The sequence below is a fragment of the Arachis hypogaea genome, chromosome 2 (genome assembly GCF_003086295.3).
Source record: "Arachis hypogaea cultivar Tifrunner chromosome 2, arahy.Tifrunner.gnm2.J5K5, whole genome shotgun sequence".
NCBI lineage: Eukaryota > Viridiplantae > Streptophyta > Magnoliopsida > Fabales > Fabaceae > Arachis > Arachis hypogaea.
The window spans coordinates 27,201,819-27,209,978 of NC_092037.1; the positions used below are offsets into that span (position 1 = coordinate 27,201,819).

At 38.2% G+C, this 8,160-nt stretch overlaps 1 non-coding gene across 1 annotated transcript; it reads right to left on the minus strand.

Annotated features, from left to right (window-relative positions):
* Positions 1-3,606: 3,606 nt before the first annotated feature.
* LOC112766178 (small nucleolar RNA R71) lies at positions 3,607-3,710 on the minus strand. Its single transcript, XR_003184173.1, has one exon. It is a non-coding gene; the product is annotated as a small nucleolar RNA R71 (small nucleolar RNA).
* Positions 3,711-8,160: the final 4,450 nt, after the last annotated feature.

An 8,160-nucleotide genomic window follows, 5' to 3' on the forward strand; every position in this document is an offset into this window, starting at 1 on the left:
TTCCAGAAATTTCTCTACCATATCTGAGAAGATAGAAAGCATGCACCTCTGAAAGGTTGCAGGTGCATTGCACAGACCAAAGGGCATCCTCCTATAGGCAAACACACCAGAAAGGCAAGTGAATGCTGTTTTCTCTTGGTCTTGAGGATCTACTGCAATTTGGTTGTAGCCTGAATAGCCATCCAAAAAGCAGTAATAATCATGGCCAGCTAGTCTTTCTAGCATTTGGTCTATGAATGGTAAAGGAAAATGATCCTTTCTGGTGGCTGTGTTGAGCCTTTTGTAGTCAATACACATGCGCCACCCTGTGACTGTCCTTGTAGGAACCAGTTCATTTTTTTCATTATGAACCACTGTCATGCCTCCCTTTTTGGGAACAACTTGGACAGGGCTCACCCAGGGGCTATCAGAAATAGGATAAATAATCCCAGCCTCTAGTAATTTAGTGACTTCTTTCTGCACCACCTCCTTCATGGCAGGATTTAGCCTTCTCTGTGGTTGGACCACTGGTTTGGCATTATCCTCCAACAGGATCTTGTGCATGCATCTAGCTGGCCTAATGCCCTTAAGATCACTTATGGACCACCCAAGAGCTGTCTTATGTGTCCTTAGCACTTGAATCAGTGCTTCCTCTTCCTGTGAATTTAAAGCAGAGCTTATAATCACTGGAAAAGTGTCACTCTCTCCCAGAAATGCATATTTCAGGGATGGTGGTAGTGGTTTGAGTTCAGGCTTGGGAGGCTTATCCTCCTCTTGAGGAATTTTTGAAAATTCCTTTGCCTCCTCTAGTTCTTCCTGATCAGGTTGAGCATCTTTGAAGATGTCCTCAAGCTCTGATTCTAGGCTTTCAGCCATATTGATCTCTTCTACCAGAGAGTCAATAATATCAGCGCCCATGCAGTCATTTGGTGTGTCTGGATGCTGCATGGCTTTTACAGCATTCAACTTGAACTCATCCTCATTGACTCTCAAGGTTACTTCCCCTTTTTGTACATCAATGAGAGTTCGTCCAGTTGCTAGGAAGGGTCTTCCTAGAATGAGAGTTGCACTCTTGTGCTCCTCCATTTCCAGCACCACAAAGTCAGTTGGAAAGGCAAATGGCCCAACCTTGACAATCATGTCCTCAATTATGCCATGGAAAGGAGTAAGAAGGATTGGATGAATGTAATAAGAAAGTAGAGATTCAGGAGAAGCTCAGCATCTCCATACGCCTATCTGAAATTCCCACTATTGATTTACATAAGTATTTCTATCCTATTTTATTTTCTGTTTATTATTATTAATTTTCGAACCTATCATAAATCAATTTAATCTGCCTAACTGAGATTTACAAGGTGACCATAGCTTGCTTCATACCAACAATCTCTGTGGGATCGACCCTTACTCACGTAAGGTATTACTTGGATGACCCAGTACACTTGCTGGTTAAGTTGAACGGAGTTATCACCACACATAGTTGTGAACCATGGTATTGGCATCATGTTTTTGGCGCCATTGCCAGGGAAAGAAAAAGCAATGAATTTTACAAAATACAATAACAAATGAATCACAATTTCGTCCACCAAGTTTTTGGCGCCGTTGCCGGGGATTGTTCGAGTATGGACAACTGACGGTTTATCTTGTTGCTCAGATTAGGTAATTTTATTTTCAAAAGGTTTTCAAAAAAAATTTTCCAAATTTTTTATTTTTCGTTTTTCTAAATAATGTTTTTCGAAAAAAATAAAAATACAAAAAAATTCATAAAATCATAAAAATAAAAAATATTTTGTGTTTCTTGTTTGAGTCTTGAGTCAATTTTTAAGTTTGGTGTCAATTGCATGCTTTTAAAATTTTTTTTTGTATTTTTCGAAAATTCATGCATTCATGGTGTTCTTCATGATCTTCAAGTTGTTCTTGACAAGTCTTCTTGTTTGATCTTGATGTTTTCTTGTTTTGTGTTGTTTGTTGTTTTTCATATGCATTTTTCGTTTGTTAGAGTCCATGCATTAAAGATTTCTAAGTTTGGTGTCTTGCATGTTTTCTTTGCATCAAAATTTTTTCAAAATTATGTTTTTGATGTTCATCATGATCTTCAAAGTGTTCTTGGTGTTCATCTTGACATTCATAGTGTTCTTTCATGCATCATGTGTTTTGATCCAAAATTTTCATGTTTTGAGTCATTTTTATGTTTTTCTCTCTCATCTTTAAAAATTCAAAAATCAAAAAAATATCATTTCCTTTTTTCTCTCCAAATTTTCAAAATTTTGGATTGACTTGGTCAAAAATTTTTAAAATTAGTTATTTCTTACAAGTCAAGTCAAATTTTCAATTTTAAAAATCATATCTTTTTCATTTTTTTTATTATTTTCGAAAATTTCTAAAAATCTTTTTCAAAATATTTTCAAAATCTTTTTCTTATCTTTATATCAAATTTTCGAAAACTCACTAACAATTAATGTGATTGATTCAAAAATTTGAAGTTTGTTACTTTCTTGTTAAGAAAGGTTCAATCTTTAAGTTCTAGAATCTTATCTTGTAGTTTCTTGTTAGTGAAGTAAGTAATTTTAAATTTTTGAATTAAATCTTTTTATCTTTTATCATATCTTTTTCAAAAATTTTATCTTTTTCAAAATTTGATTTTAAAATATCTTATCTAACTTCTTATCTTCTAATCTTTTCAAATTTGATTTTAATATCTTTTTTAACTAACTATTTGACTTTTTGTTTGTTTCTTATCTTTTTCAAAGCCACCTAACTACTTTTCCCACTCTAATTTTCAAAAATATCTCATCTCTTTTTCAAAAATTCTTTTTTTTGTTTTAAATTTTAATTTTAATCTTATCTTATCTCATCTCTAATTTTCAAAAATTATTAACCCCTTTTTAAAATCATTTTCGAATTTTCTATCTCTTCTCTCTTATTCTATTTAATTATTTATTTACTAACACTTCTCTTCACCTCTCTTCATCTAAAATATCCAAACCTACTCTTCTTCACTCTTCTCCCCTTTCTTTTTCTACTAACATAAAGGAATCTCTATACTGTGACATAGAGGATTCCTTTTTATTTTCTTGTTTTCTTCTCTTTCATATGAGCAGGAACAAGGACAAAAGCATTCTTGTTGAAGCTGATCCTGAACCTGAAAGGACTTTGAAGAGGAAACTAAGAGAAGCTAAATTACAACAATCCAGAAGTAATCTTTCAGAAATTTTTGAACAAGAGAAGGAGATGGCAACCGAACCCAATAATGATAATGCAAGAAGGATGCTTTGTGACTTTACCAAACCAACGTCCAAATTTGATGGAAGAAGCATCTCCATTCCTGCCATTGGAGCAAACAATTTTGAGCTGAAACCTCAGCTAGTTGCCTTAATGCAACAGAACTGCAAGTTTTATGGACTTCCATCTGAAGATCCTTACTAGTTTTTAACTGAGTTCTTGCAGATTTGTGAGACTGTTAAGACGAATGGAGTTGATCCTGAAGTCTACAAGCTCATGCTTTTCCCTTTTGCTGTAAGAGACAGAGCTAGAATATGGTTGGATTCACAACCTAAGGATAGCCTGGACTCCTGGGATAAGCTGGTCACGGCCTTCTTGGATAAATTCTTTCCTCCTCAAAAGCTGAGTAAGCTTAGAGTGGATGTTCAGACCTTCAAACAAAAAGATGGTGAATCCCTCTATGAAGCTTGGGAAAGATACAAGCAGTTGACCAAAAGATGTCCATCTGACATGTTTTCAGAATGGACCATATTATATATACTCTATTATGGTCTATCTAATTTTTCGAAAATGTCATTGGACCATTCTGCAGGTGGATCCATCCACCTAAAGAAAACACCTACAGAAGCTCAAGAACTCATTGACATGGTTGCAAATAACTAATTCATGTACACTTCTGAGAGGAATTTCGTGAATAATGGGACGCCTCAGAGGAAGGGAGTTCTTGAAATTGATGCTCTGAATGCCATATTGGCTCAGAACAAAGTGTTGACTCAGCAAGTTAACATGATCTCTCAAAGTATGAATGGATGGCAAAATGCATCCAACAATACTAAAGAGGCAGCTTCTGAAGAAGCTTATGATCCTGAGAACCCTGCAATAGCAAAGGTAAATTACATGGGTGAACCTTATGGAAACACTTATAATTCATCATGGAGAAATCATCCAAATTTCTCATGGAAGGATCAACAAAAGCCTCAACAAGGCTTTAACAATGGTGGATGCAATAGGCTGAGCAATAGCAAGCCTTTTCCATCATCTTCTCAGCAACAGACAGAGAATTCTGAACAAAACACTTCTAATTTAGCCAATCTAGTCTCTGATCTGTCAAAGGCCACTTTCAGTTTCATGAGTGAAACAAGATCCTCCATCAGAAATCTGGAGGCATAAGTGGGCCAGCTGAGTAAGAAAGTCATTGAAACTCCTCCCAGTATTCTCCCAAGCAATACAGAAGAGAATCCAAAAGGAGAGTGCAAGGCCATTGATGTAATCAATATGGCCGAATGCACAAGGGAGGAGGAGGACGAAAATCCTAGTGAGGAAGACCTCCTGGGACGTCTCTCAAGCAAGAGGGAGTTTCCTATTAAGGATCCAAAGGAATCTGAGGCTCATATAGAGACCATAGAGATTCCATTAAATCTCCTTCTGCCATTCATGAGCTCTGAAGACTATTCTTCCTCTGAGGAGGATGAAGATGTGACTGGAGAGCAAGTTGCTCAATATTTAGGAGCTATCATGAAGCTGAATGCCAAGTTGTTTGGTAATGAGACTTGGGAAAGTGAACCTCCCTTGCTCATTAGTGAACTAGATACCTGGATTCAGCAAATTTTACCTCAAAAGAAACAAGATCCTGGCAAGTTCTTAATACCTTGTACCATAGGCACATTGACCTTTGAAAAAGCTCTATGTGATCTGGGGTCAGGGATAAATCTTATGCCACTCTCTGTAATGGAGAAGCTGGGGATCATTGAGGTACAACCTGCCTTGTTCTCATTACAATTGGCAGACAAGTCATTGAGACAAGCTTATGGAATAGTAGAGGACGTGTTAGTAAAGGTTGAAGGCCTTTACATCCCTGCTGATTTCATAATCTTAGACACTAGGAAGGAAGAGGATGAATGCATCATCCTTGGAAGACCTTTCCTAGCTACAACAGGAGCTGTCATAGATGTCAACAGAGGTGAATTAGTCCTTCAATTGAATGGGGACTACCTTGTGTTTAAGGCACATGGCCATCCCTCTGTGACAAAAGAGAGTAAGCATGAAGAGCTTCTCTCAGTTCAAAGTCAAGAAGAGCCCCCACAGTCAAACTCTAAGTTTGGTGTTGGGAGGCCACAACCAAACACTAAGTTTGGTGTTAAGACCCCATATCCAAACTCTAAGTTTGGTGTTGGGACTATATAACATTGATATGATCACCTGTGAGGCTCCATGAGAGCCCACTGTCAAGCTAATGACATTAAAAGAGCGCTTGTTGGGAGGCAACCCAATTTTTATTTATCTAATTTTATTTTTATTTTATTGTTATTTTGTGTTTTATTAGGTACATGATCATGTGGAGTCACGAAAAAAATATAAAAATTAAAAACAGAATCAAAAACAGTAGAAGAAAAATCACACCCTGGACGAAGGACAGACTGGCGTTCAACGCCAGTAAGGAGCATCTGGCTGGCGTTCAACGCCAGAATAGAGCATGAATCTGGCACTGAACGCCAGAAACAAGCAACATTCTGGCGTTTGAACGCCAGGAATGTGCCTTGAGAAAAGCTGGCGATGAACGCCAGTAACAAGCATGGAACTGGCATTCAACGCCAGAAACATGCTACACATGGGCGTTGAACGCCCTGAACATGCTACACATGGGCGTTGAACGCCCAGAACGTGCATCACCTCGGTGTTTAAACGCCAGAAGGGTATGCAAAGGCATTTTACATGCCTATTTGGTGCAAGGATGTAAACCTTGACACCTCAGGATCTGTGGACCCCACAGGATCATCTCAGGATCTGTGGACCCCACAGGATCCCCACCTAACATATTCCCACCTTACCTCCTAATCCTATAACACTCTTCCCCATGTCACACTTCCCAACAACTTCAATCTCTCTTCCCAATTACCCCCTTCACCACTCACATCCATCCACTCTTCCCCATAAACTCCACCTACCTTCAAAATCCAAAAACACTTTCCCACCCAAACCCACCCTAAATGACCGAAACTACACCCTCTCCCCTCCCTATATATACCCTTCCATTCTACTTCATTTTCACACAACACAAACACCCTCTTCTTCACCTTGGCCGAAAACACCATCTCTCACTCTCCTCCATATTTTCTTCTTCTTCTTCTTCTTTTCTTTCTTCTCTTGCTCGAGGACGAGCAATATTTTAAGTTTGGTATGGTAAAAGCATAAGCTTTTTGTTTTTTCATTACCATCAATGGCACCTAAGGCCGGAGAATCCTCTAGAAAATGAAAAGGGAAGACAAAAGCTTCCACCTCCGAGTCATGGGAGATGGAAAGATTCATCTCCAAAAGCCATCAAGACCACTTCTATGATGTTGTGGCAAAGAAGAAGGTGATCCCTGAGGTCCCTTTCAAGCTCAAGAAAAATGAGTATCCGAAAATCTGACATGAGATCCGAAGGAGAGGTTGGGAAGTCCTAACCAACCCTATGCAACAAGTCGGAATCTTAATGGTTCAAGAGTTCTATGCCAATGCATGGATCACTAGGAACCATGATCAAAGTATGAACCCGAGTCCAAAGAACTATCTCACAATGGTTCGGGGGAAATACTTATATTTTAGTCCGGAGAATGTGAGGTTGGCGTTCCACTTGCCCATGATGCAAGGAGATGTACGCCTCTACACTAGAAGGGTCAACTTTAATCAAAGGTTGGACCAAGTCCTTATGGACATATGTGTGGAATGAGCTCAATAGAAAAGAGACTCCAAAGGTAAGCCAGTTCAACTAAGAAGACTGGACCTCAAGCTTGTGGCTAGAGGATGGTTGGAGTTCATTCAACGCTCCATCATTCCCACTAGCAACCGATCTGAAGTTACTGTGGATCGGGCCATCATGATTCATAGTATCATGATTGGAGAGGAAGTAGAAGTTCATGAAGTCATCTCCAATAAAATCTACAAAATAGCCAAAAAGCCCTCCACCATGGCAAGGCTAGCTTTTCCTCACATTATTTGCCATCTATGTTACTCAGCTGGAGTTATCATAGAAGGAGACATCTCCATTGAAGAGGATAAGCCCATCACTAAGAAGAGGATGGAGCAAGCAAGAGAGACCCTCCACGGATCTCAAGAGATGCATGAGGAAGCTCATCATCAAGAAATCCCTGAGATGCCTCAAGGGATGCACTTTTCTCCCAACAACTATTGGGAACAACTCAACACTTCCTTAGAAGATTTGAGCCACAATGTGGAACAATTAAAGGTGGAACATCATGAGCACTCCATCATTCTCCATGAAATAAGAGAAGATCAAAGAGCAATGAGGGAGGAGCAACAAAGGCAAGGAAGGGACATAGAAGAGCTTAAGGACATTATTGGTCCTTCAAGAAGAAGACACCACTAAGGTGGATTCATTCCTTATTCTTATTTCTTTCTACTTTTCGGTTTTTATGTCGTGTTCATTTATGTTTTGTGTCTCTACTTCATGATCATTTAGTAACTATGTCTTAAAGCTATGAATAATTCCATAATCCTTCACCTCTCTTAAATGAAAAATGTTTTTATTTCAAAAGAACAACAAGTACATGAATTTCGAATTTATCCTTGAATTTAGTTTAATTATATTGATGTGGTGACAATACTTTTTGTTTTCTGAATGAATGCTTGAATAGTGCAAATTTTTTATCTTGTTGTTTATGAATGTTAAAACTGTTGGCTCTTGAAAGAATGATGAACAAAGAGAAATGTTATTGATGATCTGAAAAATCAATGAAATTGATTCTTGAAGCAAGAAAAAGCAGTGAAAAAGCAAAGGTTTGCGAAAAAAAAAGAAAAAAAAGTGGCGAAAAAAATTAGAAAAAGCAAGCAGAAAAAAAGCCAATAGCCCTTAAAACCAAAAGGCAAGGGTAAAAAGGATCCAAGGCTTTGAGCATCAATGGATAAGAGGGCCTAAGGAAATAAAATCCAGGCCTAAGCGGCTAATTCAAGCTGTCCCTAACC